Here is a 16,153-nt window from a genome sequence, read left to right on the forward strand (position 1 = left end):
GGGCCAATGTGTTAACTCCTCATATGGTTGCTACCTCAGCATTTTACTGCTGGGCCATTGTGTTGACTTCTCATGTGGTTGCCACCTCCTCACTGCATAACTGACCACTAGGTTGATTCCTCAGTCGGTTGCCACCTCATCACTCTGTGACTGGACCATTGTGTTGATTCCTCATGTGGTTTCCACCTACGCACTTTTTGACTGGTTCAATATATTGACTCCTCATGTGGTTGCCACCCTCGCCACACTGTAACTGGGCCACTGTGTTGACTCATCATGCAGTTGCCACCTCACCACTCTGTGACTAGGCCATTACATTGACTTCTCATGCTGTTGCCACCTCACCACTCTGTGAATTGGCCACTATGTTGAATCCTCTCGCTTTATCCACCCTCCCCACTCTGTGACTGGCCCACTAGTGTTTCTGTTTGGCCTTGTTGACATCACCATTTATTTTAATCTTCTTCTGATCTGTCAGAAGGATGGAAAAATTAAAAACATAACCGATCTTGTCTTTGGAGCATCCGTAAGTCCTTTGTCACACTGTCAGTATTTTGCACCTGGATTTGCTCATGATTTGGAAGCCAAAAGCACGAGTGGGTACAAAACACAGAAGACATGCAAATATTCCATTCACGTGTCATCTCTGTTTTGGATCCACTCCTGTCTTTTTTGGTCTTAGCAATACTGATGGATTACTGACCAAATTTTGATTGTGTGAGGGCAGATGCTCAAAAGACAGGATATGTTTTTTGGGGGTTATTCTTTTGACGGATGAGAAGATGTGAAAAGTAACTAGTGACGTCAACACAAACTTACTGCTGACACACTCTCCACTCTGTCGGGGGCTCTACTCGTATAAGCGTTTAATAGAACACGTTCTGTAGAAATCTATGTGGAATCAGCTGACGACTGTGTCAAAGGAGTGCGCTCTTTCACGCTATAGTAGGATCTTGGGCCTCTGCACGCTTCTTCATACCTGGCGCTAACATTGACCTGTAAGGCTGAGTTCACACTTGACTTAGGTAATTTCACACTAGATTATTTCTTTTCCGGCACTGAGTTCCGTCACAGGGGCTCTATACCGGAAAAGAACTGATCAGTTACATCCCCATGCATTCTGAATGGAGAGAAATCCATTCAGGATGTCTTCAGTTCAGTCTTTTTGACTGATCAGGACAAAGATAAAACCGTGGCATGCTGCGGTTATATATTTAGCCAAAAAAACTGAACACTTGCCTGAATGCCGGATCCGGCATTTTTTTTTCTATAGGAATGTATTAGTGCCGGATTCGGCATTCAAAATACTGGAATGTCGGACCCGTCCTTCCGGTCTGCACATGCGCAGACCGAAAAAAATGTGAAGAAAATAAACGCCGGATCCGTTATTTAATTAGAAATAAGTGAATTTTCATGCCGCTGCTGTACAGTAATACAATCGTATGATCTATACCAGTGTATTACTGTACAGCAACGGCGGCATGAAGCGCATGGCGTCATAGCAACCAATGACTCCTTGCGCTCCTGCTGTCTGCAGGAATCCTTGCCGTGTTACCACGGACCGCTCTCGGCCGCAGAACACGGCCGTGTGCATTCAGCCTGACGCACAGTATTATTTCACTACCACAGCAGACTCCCTATGCGTGTTACTGCAAGGCACAGTGTTCTACACCACTATACAGGCTCTCTGCAGACAGGAAATAGCCGTTTTTTAATGCGCTTTGTCAAGAATAATTTCGGATCGAAACAAATTTTTGAAAATTCACTTATTTCTAATTAAATGTTATATAACTTACATAACCAATAATAAAATTATATATAATTTATATTACTACGTGCATCGGGCATGTGATCTGGAAGAAAAATAATAATATTATAATAATAATAATACTCAGAGATTAGATAGAAATAGATGTTGCGGGCATTAGTCTAATTATAGAACAAACCTATCTATTAATAAAAATTAATAAAAGGAAGATTATAAACAATATAGCGGCTCACCCCTCTAAATTATTGGATCAAGGTGCACTGATTATTAGTCAACCCACCGGGGGGAATGCATGTGGTATTATAAAGTGTGTGTGTGTATATAATCTATTTTTAGTTTGTAATTTATATAACATATAATCATATATACGTGTGATATGTGTCACTAACACTCACCAAGTGGATTATATTCATGTAATCATTTTTAGTTTCTATGCATGCTGTCATAACAAATGTATGATTCCCCCCCCCCCCTCCCTCTTTTTGCATTTTCTCTTTTTTTTTTTCCATCTCCCTTTTTATATTAATTCATTATTCCAATTCTCTACATCTACACCCACCCACACACTACTGACTACTACTATATACAGACTCTCCTCCACATCCTAATAATAAGTACATAACACTCACTATTTCAGCATTATATACATGCCACACCTCCATTTTATTCTCCATTTAATCTATAGACATTCCCTTTCTTTCTCCCCTACATATAATATTAGTGGAGCATTTCCCCCCTTCACCACAAGATGGCAGTGTGTGACCATAACATCGTGTATTCTCCTCCTACTGGAGGACGCACATGACGCGCCCCTACTGCCAGAACTACGCTGGATTCCGAGTGAAACAACACGCATGCGCTCCGCACGTGTGACCTCATCACGCTGTGCACTGTAGCGCCGCCCACATGCTGCACGTCCTATAACCGCCTCGGTTCCCCTTTCTTCCCTCACAGATCAGTGCAGGTAAGCAGCGCCTCATGGATTCCTGCCCTCCTCCTATAGATGGTACTGGTGGTTTCCTCCCATTGGGATTGCAGGTCTGGCGCTGCCCCAGCCTCCTCCTCTGCCCCATGTCATGCCTGTGTCTCTGCTGTGTGCGGTCCTGTCTATACAGACTGTCACCTTAGGGACCGCTGTATGGAGGGGCTAAGCATTGGGCCCCGCTGCTCTGCTGTGGCAGCATCCCGATGCTTGAAGGGTAAACTGAAGGAGGGAGCTCCCTCCCCCATCGGGCTGCCGCGCTGTGGCAACGTCCCGATGGTTACCATGGCAACCCGGCGCTTTCACGGGCATCCGCGGTAGATCTAAGGGTACTTTCACACTTGCCTTGTTGGATTCCGGCAGGCAATTCCGTCTCCAGAACTGCCTGCCGGATCCGACAATCTGCATGCAAACAGATACCCTTTGTAGACTGATCCGGATGCGGATCAGTCTCACAAATGCATTGCCATGCCGGATCCGTCTCTCCGGTTTTCGTCCGGAAAAAATCCGGTATTTATCTTTTTCACATTTTTAAAAGTCTGCGCATGCGCAAAGCACAAAACCGCATCAGTATTTCCGGAACACTTGGGGCCGAATCCGGCATTCCGGCAAGTGTTCCGGAATTTTGGAGCATGCTGCGGTATTTTCCCCGTCCAAAAACCGTACAGTGACTGAACTGAAGACATCCTGAACGGATTGCTCTCCATTCAGAATTCATTGAGACAAAACTGATCATTTTTTTCCCCCGGTATTGAGCCCCTAGGACGGAACTCAATGCCGGAAAAGTTTAACGCAAGTGTGAAAGTACCCTAAACCTGATCAGGCTTAGGGCTCGTTCACACAGACATGTGCTGCCCGTTGCCATATTGCGGACTGCATTTGCGGATCCGCGATACACAACACCGTTCCATGTGCATTCTGCATCACGGATGCGGACCCATTCACTTCAATGGGTCCACAAATCCAGAGATGCGGAACGGAAGCACTACGGAGCTCTTTCTGGGGCTCTGTGTCTCCGCACTGCAAAAAGATAGAACATGCTTTATCTTTTTGCGGAACGGAGGGATCACGGACCCATTCAAGTGGATGGGTCCACGATCCCCATGCGCCTGCTTCACGGTCGGTGCCCGTGTATTGCGTACCGAAATTTGCGGTCCGCAGCACGGTCTTCACACGGTCGTGTGAACGAGCCCTTAGTGCGAGTTCAATACACTGCAGTACACTATATAGTGTATTGTAAGCTATCAGACCCACTGGATCTTCAAGAACCAAATGGGTCTGGGTCCAAAAAATGTAAAAAAAAAAAAAAAAAAAAGTGTAAAAATAAAATAATTTCCTATAGCCATACATAATTGGTTAAAAATGTAAAAGATAAAAAACACTAAACATGTTTGGTATAGCCGCGTCCATAAGGACCTGATCTATAAAAGGATTATGTTACTTTTACCGCATGGTGAACACCATGAAAAAAAAACCAACTATGATGGAAATGCAATTTTGCCCACCGCATGTACCAAAAAATGGTATAAAAAGTGATCAAAAAAGTCATGTATCCAAAATTACATAAGCCAATCGTCCAAAAAATATGGCTTTCAGAAAATGGAGACACAAAAACATTATTTTATTGAATAAAAGAAAGTAAAAAAAATCTATTTTTTTATCACTTTACATTACAAAAAGTGTAATACCAAGCAATCAAAAAGTCATATGTGCCCCATAATAGTACCAATCACACAATCATCTCATCCCGCAAAAAATGAGACCCTACCTCAGACAATCGCCCAAAAAAAAAAAAATAATGGCTTTCAGAAAATGGAAACACAAACATGATTTTTTTCAAAAATGCTTTTATTGTGTAAAATAAAATAAAAAATGCACACATTAGGCATCGCTGTGTCCGTAACAATCTGCTCTATAAAAATAGTATGTGATCCAACCCGTCTGGCGAAGTTGCGGACATACCTGTTCCGGACATAGGGCGTACCGGTACGCCCTGAGTCCCCGATCCTTAAGGACACAGGGCGTACCGGTACGTCCTATGTATTTCCGATCACCACTGCTTGGCCGGCGGTGATCACGGAACCCAGTGCCTGCTGAAATCAATCAGCAGGCACCCAGGGTCAATGCCCAGGGGGGTCCTGTGACCCCCCCCCCCCCCGTATCGGCGATAGCTGCAAACCGCAGGTCAATTCAGACCTGCGGTTTACAGCGCTTTCAGGAGGTTTCTGATCCCCGCGGTCAAACTTTAAAATGGCTTTATATTATATACATATCGGCAGAAAATATGGGGTTTGGGATTTGTGGGATTTGTCACCCACCAAGTAGCTCACCATCTGCGGGCGGGCGGTTTACTTTAAGTCACTGCATCTTTATTTTACCTTACAATCGTGACGCTCCAGTAACAACTCTGCAGGCAGAGCGGAGGGCGGCGTAACGTCACTTACTCACGTGACGCGCCTGCTCCGCCTCCTTCATTCATAAAGTGGGCGGAGCAGGTGCATCACGTGAGTAAGTGACGTTACGCCGCCCTCTTCTCTGCCTGCAGAGTTGTTACTGGAGCGTCACGATTGTAAGGTAAAATAAAGATGCAGTGAGTGATTAGTCTGCTGTGAGCAGCAGGGCCGGGGCTGTTATGGGTAGGGGGATCGGTCTATGGCACTGCTATGGGGAGGGGGGATCTGTGCACTGTTATGGGGAAAGGGATCTGTGCACTGTTATGGGGAAAGGGATCTGTGCACTGTTATGCCCATAACAGTGCACATATCCCCCCCCTCCATAACAGCGCCACCCACAGATCCCCCCCTCCATAACAGAGCCACCCACAGATCCCCCTCTCCATAACAGAGCCACCCACAAATCCCCCTCTCCATAACAGAGCCACCCACAGATCCCCCTCTCCATAACAGAGCCACCCACAGATCCCCCTCTCCATAACAGCGCCACCCACAGATCCCCCTCTCCATAACAGAGCCACCCACAAATCCCCCTCTCCATAACAGAGCCACCCACAGATCCCCCTCTCCATAACAGAGCCACCCACAGATCCCCCTCTCCATAACAGCGCCACCCACAGATCCCCCTCTCCATAACAGAGCCACCCACAAATCCCCCTCTCCATAACAGAGCCACCCACAGATCCCCCTCTCCATAACAGAGCCACCCACAGATCCCCCTCTCCATAACAGCGCCACCCACAGATCCCCCTCTCCATAACAGCGCCACCCACAGATCCCCCTCTCCATAACAGAGCCACCCACAGATCCCCCTCTCCATAACAGCGCCACCCACAGATCCCCCTCTCCATAACAGCGCCACCCACAGATCCCCCTCTCCATAACAGAGCCACCCACAGATCCCCCTCTCCATAACAGAGCCACCCACAGATCCCCCTCTCCATAACAGAGCCACCCACAGATCCTCCCCATAACAGTGCCATCCACAATTTGTTTTCATTCATGAAAAAGAATTATTAATAAAATCATTAAAAAAAAAGTATTTTAAAAGTATTTGGGCAAAAAGGCAGTTTCGGTCAAGGGCATCCTGAATTTTCGGTTTCGGACCAGAATTTTCATTTCGGTGCACCCCTAGCGAGTGATGGTTACCATGGCAACCGGACACCTTCACAGGCGTCCGGCTGTTCATGGTGCTGATCAAAGACTGCCCATGGTATTGATCAGAGACTGCCCATACTGCTGATCAGACTTCTGCTAAAGGCAGAAGTCTAATCAGACTCTGTAAAGTGAAAATACAGTACAGTACACTATATAGTATACTGTACTGTATTATACAGACATCAGACCCACTGGATCTTCAAGAACAAGCGGCGATACCTAATATGTATACAATTTTTTTTATTTATGTACGTTTTACACAATAATATCATTTTTGAAACAAAAAAAAAATCATGTTTTAGTGTCTCCATAGTCTGAGAGCCATAGTTTTTTCAGTTTTTGGGCGATTATCTTAGGTAGGGTCTCATTTTTTGCGGGATGAGATGATGGTTTGATTGGCACTATTTTGGGGTGCATATGACTTTTTGATCGCTTGTTCAAGATCATCTGTTCCAGCAAAAAATAAGACCCTACCTAAGACAATCACCCAAAAAATAAAAAATAAATGGCTTTCAGAAAATAGAAACACAAAAACCCGATTTTTTTCAAATAAATATTTGTGTAAATCCAAAAAAAAAATAAAAAATAGACTAAGGCTACATTCACATGACTGTATGTGTTTTGCTGTCCGCAAATTGCGGATCAGCAAAACACGGATACCGGCCGTGTGAATGTAGCCGGCCCTATGATAGAAATGCCTATTCTTGTCCGCGATTGCGGACAAGAATAGGACATGCTCTATCTTTTTTGCGGGGCCGCGGAACAGATCTACGAATGCGGACAGCACATTGTGTGCTGTCCGCATCTTTTGCTGGCCCATTGAAATGAATGGGTCCGCACCCGTTCCGCAAACTTGCGGAATGGATGCGGAGCCAAAAATACGGTCGTGTGAATGCACCCTTATTAGGTATCCCGCATCGCTACGACCTGCTCTATAAAAATATCACATTATCTACTCTGTCAGGTGAACATTGTAAAAAAACTAATAATAAAAACTGTGCCAGAACAGCCATTTTTTGGTTACCTTGCCTCATAAAAATAGTAATATATATGTATATAAACACACTATGTACAACTATCTCTAGCAAAAGATTTCTATACTGCAGGAATAACCCTAATAACGCCCTCTGCACCGCTCACACCAGCACAACGACCAATCAGGACACGGCGCTCCACATGCCGCCTGCACCGCCCACACCGGCAAGCAGGTCGGAGCGCCACCATTTCTGTTCGTCAGTCACAGCACTATCAGCCATATAGAGAGGAGCCCCTGTCGGCAGTCTGACCCAGCAGTCTCAGCACCAGCAGTCAGTGCCAGCAGTCTGAGCCATAGCCAGCAGTCATTGTGGTCAAGTTCCCTTGCCATTTAATATAGACTGTTGCTACTAATGTTTATGCGCTACTGTTCTAGTGCACGTTATTGTAACAGGCTTAAAGGGGTTATCCCATCACAATGATCACTGTTAAATCAGTTAATGATCTGACAGTGATCATTTTTGTAAATATACTTGATTAACAAATTCCCACCGTTTAGGATAAAATTCTTATTGTTGTGACTCGGTCTCCCCTGGTTACGGCCACCGCTCTTCTCCAGAATCCCGATGGTCGCGCTTGCTCAGAAGACTCCTTCTTTTCTCCCGGCCGGGCCGCTCGCTGTCCTGAACGCGCACGCTGCCGAGCATGCGCAACGGTGACTTCTTCCCGGCCAGAATAGTACAGAGCCGCACACGCCGGCTGTGTACTATACTGGCCAGAAATAAGTCACATGGCGCATGCGCGGCAGCGCGCGCGTTCAGTCCAGCGCGCGGCCCGGCCGGGAGAAGACTTCAATCAAGATGAAGCCCGCCCCCAGCCAGAATCCAGGAAGTGAACGGCGCGGTGGCAGCAGGTAAGTATAAAAAGGCAAAGTGGGATAACCCCTTTAATGTAGTATCTATATAATCTCCTATATCTAATACCTCCTGTCACATGTGCCCCACCCCCATTTATGCCTCCTTCCTCTCTACTTCAGGAGCAGCTCGCTCTGTGCAGCTGTTTTTATGGCTTCCCGTCCCTCTCTCTCCTTTTCCACTTTCTTCTGTTCATCCTTCTATTTCACCTTCCCCTTCCTCTAATTCATCCCCTTATCGGTTTATTCTTTTCACCATCTCCCCCCTTTGTTTCCCTTTGTGACTTGACAAAAGTCATCTCTAGGGATGAGTGAATAGACTTCGGATGAAACATCCGAAGTCGTTTCGCATAAAACTTCATTCTAATACTGTACGGAGCAGGAGCGCCGTACAGTATTAGAATGTATTGGCTCCGATGAGCCGAAATTATTGCTTCGCGAAGTATTGCGAGACTTGGCGTAATAACTTCATAAATTAATTTGTACTGTAAAAATCTATTTCCCGAACTCTGGTTTGGTTCCAAGGTACCGCTCATCGTAGCCAATACATTCTAATACTGTACGCAGTTCCTGCTCTGTACAGTATTAGAACAAAGTTTTATGCGAATCGACTTTGGATGTTTTTATCTGAACTTGATTCGCTGATCCCTAGTCATCTCGACTGAAATGTCATTTTAAACCCTTCCTAACACATGGTGTACTCTGACGTCATGGCGGGCAATGTGTTCCCGCAACTTTAATTGCAATTGCGCGGTGACCCGGAATAAGATGGCTGCTTTGATCGTCAGGCAGCCATCTTAACTGAGGACGAGCGGGTGGTTTTTGCTCAACCTCCTCCACCCCCCCCCTTCCCTATCGCTGCGATTGGCCAACTAGTGAACACCGGCCCATCGCAACGCTGGCAATGGTATGGTGCTGCACGGGTATTGGTCAGAGGTGACAGGAGCGGATTACATCAGCCCATGTCTCCTCTGAGGTCAGGGAGGGGGCTCCAGACACTAGTGTCCTCTCCTATTGCTGTGATTGGCTGGAGCGCTGATCAGTGTGTACGTTTTTTTTTCCGCATAAAGCATGTTTCCTGTGCCCACCGAGTAAGTTTTTAATATTATTTTTTTAACCCCTTTAGTTAATGCTAGCGTTATATATATATATATATATATATATATATATATATTCGGCGTACCGTGATTTCCACCATGCATGCCCGAGCCGCGCTTACTTCCCGCACAGCGTGATGCGCTCTCTACGGCCTATGGAGCATGCGCACTGGTCTCCCGAGCTCACAGTGGCCATATTAGAAAAGGTGAAGAGGCCACATTGACCAGCGCACACGTTATGGTCCTTGAACATATAGAAAACCGAATCCATTTTTAACAAACAAGCCGACATATAAGGGCTCTTCATCCTTTTTGCATCCCTAGAGTACAATATTCGGGCATATGGCTTAGTGCAGTGTTTCCCAACCAGTGTGCCTCCAGCTGTTGCAAAACTACACCTCCCAGCATTCCCGCCCAGCCAAAGGCTGTCCGGGCATGCTGGGAGTTGTAGTTTTGCAACAGGTTGGGAAACACTGGCTTAGTGGACTATGCAAGTGGATGGACCTACACTAATCAGGGCACATCCCCCACTGCAACAGGGAAAGACCTAACAGCTGCGCGCAAGTTATTGCGGCCTCTGCAATATGTTCCCCCTAATCGCCACTTAATGCCCCAGAGGGGGTTCTCCTCCACAAATCCAAAGTGCAAGACACATATGAAATAGGGATTAAAATCGAATCGCTGCTCCTGTATTGATAGCGCAGCCCGGGCATAACTGGTAGATCTCATAACAACATTATAAGGCCTCATGCACACGACAGTATTTTTTCACGGTCCCAAAACGGGGTTCCGTTGTTCCATGATCCGTTTTTGTTTCCGTGTGTCTTCCTTGATTTTTGGAGGATCACCAGACATGAAGGAAAGTGAAAAAAAATCTAAGTCAAGTTTGCCTTGCAAATGATAGGAAAAAAACGGACGCGGACGATAATTTTGTGTGCCTCCGTGTTTTTTCACGCACCCATTGACTTGAATGGGTCCGCGAACCGTTGACCAATGGGTCCGCAGAAAATCACGGAAAACGGAACAACGGACACGGAACACAACAACGGTCATGTGCATGAGGCCTAACACTGATGTCGTTCAAAGACTCTGGCCAATGTGTTTGTTTTTTCGACTTTATCCTCATCCTCTCCAGCCCAACACCTAAAAAAAAGGACAAAATGGAAAAAAAATTACAAAATAGAAAAAAAATATATAATAAATATATCACATATATTTACTTGTCCCAAAATTACCACCCATACACACGAATGGAAGTCGACCGGTCCCAAGGAATCAAGAGGGCAAGCCCCTCACTGCAATATATTCCCAACGTTATAATCAACATTAAGGTCATTGGGCCTTAACCACTTCAGCCCCTATAGCTTAAACACCCTGAAAGACCAGGCCACTTTTTACACTTCTGCACTACACTACTTTCACCGTTTATTGCTCGGTCATGCAACTTACCACCCAAATGAATTTTACCTCCTTTTCTTCTCACTAATAGAGATTTCATTTGGTGGTATTTCATTGCTGCTGACATTTTTACTTTTTTTGTTATTAATCGAAATTTAACGATTTTTTTGCAAAAAAATGACATTTTTCACTTTCAGTTGTAAAATTTTGCAAAAAAAACGAGATCCATATATAAATTTTGCTCTAAATTTATTGTTCTACATGTCTTTGATAAAAAAAAAATGTTTGGGTAAAAGTTATAGCGTTTACAAACTATGGTACAAAAATGTGAATTTCCGCTTTTTGAAGCAGCTCTGACTTTCTGAGCACCTGTCATGTTTCCTGAGGTTCTACAATGGCCAGACAGTACAAACACCCCACAAATGACCCCATTTCGGAAAGTACACACCCTAAGGTATTCGCTGATGGGCATAGTGAGTTCATAGAACTTTTTATTTTTTGTCACAAGTTAGCGGAAAATGATGATTTTTTATTTTTTTCTTACAAAGTCTCATATTCCACTAACTTGTGACAAAAAATATGAAAAGTTCTATGAACTCACTATGCCCATCAGCGAATACCTTGGGGTCTCTTCTTTCCAAAATGGGGTCACTTGTGGGGTAGTTATACCTCCCTGGCATTCTAGGGGCCCAAATGTGTGGTAAGTAGTTTGAAATCAAATTCTGTAAAAAATGACCTGTGAAATCCGAAAGGTGCTCTTTGGAATATGGGCCCCTTTGCCCACCTAGGCTGCAAAAAAGTGTCACACATCTGGTATCTCCGTACTCAGGAGAAGGTGGGGAATGTGTTTTGGGGTGTCATTTTATATATACCCATGCTGGGTGAGAGAAATATCTTGGCAAAAGACAACTTTTCCCATTTTTTTTATACAAAGTTGGCATTTGACCAAGATATTTATCTCACCCAGCATGGGTATATGTAAAAAGACACCCCAAAACACATTCCTAAACTTCTCCTGAGTACGGAGATACCAGATATGTGACACTTTTTTGCAGCCTAGGTGGTCAAAGGGGCCCATATTCCAAAGAGCACCTTTCGGATTTCACAGGTCATTTTTTACAGAATTTGATTTCAAACTCCTTACCACACATTTGGGCCCCTAGAATGCCAGGGCAGTATAACTACCCCACAAGTGACCCCATTTTGGAAAGAAGACACCCCAAGGTATTCAATGAGGGGCATGGCGAGTTCATTGAAAAAAAAAAATTTTGGCACAAGTTAGCGAAAATTGATTTTTTGATTTTGTTCTCACAAAGTCTCCCTTTCCGCTAACTTGGGACAAAAATTTCAATCTTTCATGGACTCAATATGCCCCTCAGCGAATACCTTGGGGTGTCTTCTTTCCAAAATGGTGTTATTTGTGGGGTGTTTGTACTGCCCTGGCATTTGAGGGTCTCCGCAATCATTACATGTATGCCCAGCATTAGGAGTTTCTGCTATTCTCCTTATATTGAGCATACGGGTAATGAGATTTTTTTTTTCCGTTCAGCCTCTGGGCTGAAAGAAAAAAATGAACGGCACAGATTTCTTCATTCGCATCGATCAATGTGGATGAAAAAATCTCTGCCAAAAAAAGAAAAAGGAGGGGAAAGGCGTCTGCCAGGACATAGGAGCTCCGCCCAACATCCATACCCACTTCAGCTCGTATGCCCTGGCAAACCAGATTTCTCCATTCACATCAATCGATGTGGATGAATAAATCATTGCCGGGATTTTTTTTTTTTATATATACAAAGTGTTTGCCAAAGTATATGAACACCGCCACCTCCTCAGCTCATATGCCTCGGCAAACATATCTTTTACTGCAGAGGAGAAATCTCGTCTTGCAGCGCCGCATACACCGACTTGCGTGTAATCTGACAGCAGCACAATGCTTCTGTCCGAATGCACATCAGTGCTGCAGCTAGTCGATCGGTTGGTCCACCTGGAAGGTAAAAAAAACAAAACAAAAAAGAAAAAACCAGGCCGCAAAGCAATAACTTTATTAACTTTAGAACAGAACATATTAACTTTTTTTAACTTTTTTACTTACCGGTAATTTTTTTTTTGTTTAGTTTTTTTTACCTTTATGGGACAAACCTCTCCTTCCCCATGGGACAATGTGCAAAGCGCAAATCGCCCAAAGATGTGGCGAAGTACGTTATGCACTTTATCCCAGGTGAAAGGAGAGGTTTGCAGCAGCTGAGAGTAAAAGGGCCCTAATAGCCCTGTGTGCCTGTCCTGTGAGATGCAATCCCTATGCTAGGTGTACCTGTGTGTGGTACTTCCGGAAACACTCCCCTAAGCATAGGGCAGGGTGGTCAGGGCAGTCAGGACAGAAATAGCGGGTGTCACGCCTTATTCCACTCCTGCTACAGACACGACATCTTTTTCGGGGTGACGGTTGGTTGAGGTACCAGGAACGACACTGGGGAAATGTCGCTCGTGTAGACGGCTAACTACACTGGTGAATGGGGCCACGGAACCTCCTGGGTAAAGGAGGTTCTCGATGATCTCTTCCTGGAATTTGAGGAAAGATCGTGTTCTCCCAGCCTTACTGTAGAGAACAAAACTATTGTACAGCGCCAATTGAATTAAATATACAGACACCTTCTTATACCAGCGTCTGGTTCTGCGGGAAACTAAATACGGAGACAACATCTGGTCATTGAAGTCCACCCCTCCCATGAGCGCATTATAGTCGTGGACACAGAGGGGCTTTTCAATGACACGGGTTGCTCGCTCAATTTGGATTGTCGTGTCTGCGTGAATGGAGGAGAGCATGTAAACGTCACGCTTGTCTCTCCATTTCACCGCAAGCAGTTCTTCGTTACACAAGGCAGCCCTCTCCCCCCTTGCAAGACGGGTGGTTACAAGCCGTTGGGGGAAGCCCACGCGACTAGTTCGCGCTGTGCCACAGGCGCAAATCCGTTCTAGAAACAAATGCCTAAAGAGGGCCACACTTGTGTAAAAATTGTCCACATAAAGATGGTACCCCTTGCCGAATAAGGGTGACACCAAGTCCCAGACTGTCTTCCCACTGCTCCCCAGGTAGTCAGGGCAACCGACCGGCTCCAGGGTCTGATCTTTTCCCTCATAGATCCGAAATTTGTGGGTATAGCCTGTGGCCCTTTCACAGAGCTTATACAATTTGACCCCATACCGGGCACGCTTGCTTGGGATGTACTGTTTGAAGCCAAGGCGCCCGGTAAAATGTATTAGGGACTCGTCTACGCAGATGTTTTGCTCGTGGGGTATACAAATCTGCAAATTTCTGGTTGAAATGGTCTATGAGGGGCCGAATTTTGTGGAGTCGGTCAAAAGCTGGGTGGCCTCTGGGACGGGAGGTGGTGTTGTCGCTAAAATGCAGGAAACGGAGGATGGCCTCAAATCGTGCCCTGGACATAGCAGCAGAGAACATGGGCATGTGATGAATCGGGTGCGTGGACCAATATGACCGCAATTCATGCTTTTTTGTCAGGCCCATGTTGAGGAGAAGGCCCAAAAAAAAATTAAGTTCGGAAACTTAGACTGGTTTCCACCGGAAAGGCTGGGCATAAAAGCTTCCCGGGTTGGCGGATATAAATTGTGTGGCATACCGGTTTGTCTCTGCCACGACTAAGTCCAAGAGCTCCGCAGTCAAGAACAGCTCAAAAAATCCCAGGGCCGAACCGATTTGAGCTGTCTCAACCCGAACTCCAGACTGGGCGGTGAAAGGGGGAACTACAGGTGCGGCTGAAGTTGGTGACTGCCAATCAGGGTTTGCCAGCACCTCAGGGATTCTAGGGGCTCTACGGGCCTGTCTGTGCGGTGGCTGCGACGGGGTAACTAGTGCACGTGCCACCGTACCAGCTTCAACTGCCCTTCTGGTGCTCGCTACTTCACCATGTTGTACGGCAGTGCTGGTACTAGGTCCAGGAAGGGCTGCGCTGCTGGTATATGCCTCACCACGTGATCCGGCAGCGACAGCCCCACTCTGCTGCTCTTGAAGCGTATCCTGCATAACCTGTGGTCTAGCGACACGGGGCCGGGTACGCCTGGTGCTGCCAGGGACCTCAGCCTCCTCGTCCGAACTTTGGGTCAGACTGCCACTGCTTTCTACAGGTTCATATTCTGACCCGCTAGATTCGTCAGATGAGGGTTCCCACTCCTCATCCGACTGGGTCAGAATCCTGTAGGCCTCTTCAGAAGAATACCCCCTGTTTGACATTTGGACTACTAAATTTAGGGGTATTCCCTGAGACTACCCAAGAAAAAAAGCAAGCCTGTCTTACAAAGGGGAGGCTAGCGAAGTACCGGAGGCCGCTGCAGTTGATAAAAAATATCAAAACTGATTTTTTTATCGCCGCAGTGTGTGTAAAATGAATGTGCAGTGATCAAAAAATATATATTTTTTGTCACTGCGGTGGGGCGGGCGTGGGTGAACGCACGTGTGGGCGACCGATCAGGCCTGATCGGGCAAACACTGCGTTTTGGGTGGAGGGCGAACTAAGGTGATACTAATACTATTATAGATCTGACTACCTAACCAAGGGGCCTAAACTATCCCTAAAACCTAACAGCCAATACCAGTGGAAAAAAAAAGTGACAGTTTACACTGATCACTTTTTTTCCTTTCACTAGTGATTGACAGGGGTGATCAAAGGGTTAATTGGGGTGCAGGGGGGTGATCTGGGGCTAAGGTGTAGTGTTTGGTGTACTCACAGTTCAGTCTGCTCCTGTGCTGGATCCAACCGACGAAAAGGACCAGCACAGGAGCAGACAAGCCATATAACAGATCATATTTACTAATATGATCTGTTATATGACTTTTGATTGGATTTTTTGAAAATCGCCAGCCTGCCAGCCAATGATCGTTGCTGGCAGGCTGGTGACGAACTTGTTCTTTGAATTTTGCCGGCCCGCGATGCGCATGCGCGGGCCGGCTCTGAGCGAAATCTCGCGTCTCGCGAGATGACGCGTATATGCGTGATTGTGCGCAGCGCTGCCACCTCCGGAACGTGAATCTGCGTACAGCGGTCCGGAGGTGGTTAAAGAATTGAGTTTATATATCCACAATAACATTAAAACCCTATTACCCCCTCTCCTGGGCATTGGGACATGATCAATAATTGAACATTTTAGTTTTTTCTGTGTGTTTCATATCTGCAAAATGCTTAGATATTGGTAAATCAAGTCCTGTATCTGCGGTTATTTAGTCGTGTTTTCATGTCCGTGGAAGTCTCACCCACATGCAGCAAATTGCACGGGCATGAAAGGACATAAATAACTAAATTTGAATGACATGTTAAATGAAAACCAATCTGGTGTACGACCCCTGTTGTTGGATGAATGAATACTTTCCCCTTGTTCGTATATCGGCAATTGACA

General features: G+C 45.7%; 1 protein-coding gene across 2 annotated transcripts in view; it reads left to right on the forward strand.

Annotated features, from left to right (window-relative positions):
- The first annotated feature begins 2,667 nt into the window (after positions 1–2,667).
- Positions 2,668–16,153, forward strand: part of LOC120993182 (gastrula zinc finger protein XlCGF52.1-like) — a 30,102-nt gene continuing 16,616 nt past the window's right edge. The window contains exon 1 of one of the 2 annotated variants that reach the window (XM_040421744.1): positions 2,668–2,732. The gene's annotated coding sequence lies outside the window, so the exon portion shown is untranslated. The remainder of the gene's footprint in view (positions 2,733–16,153) is intronic. The other variant, XM_040421743.1, reaches the window with a different exon arrangement.

This window comes from Bufo bufo, chromosome 3 (genome assembly GCF_905171765.1).
Source record: "Bufo bufo chromosome 3, aBufBuf1.1, whole genome shotgun sequence".
Lineage (NCBI taxonomy): Eukaryota > Metazoa > Chordata > Amphibia > Anura > Bufonidae > Bufo > Bufo bufo.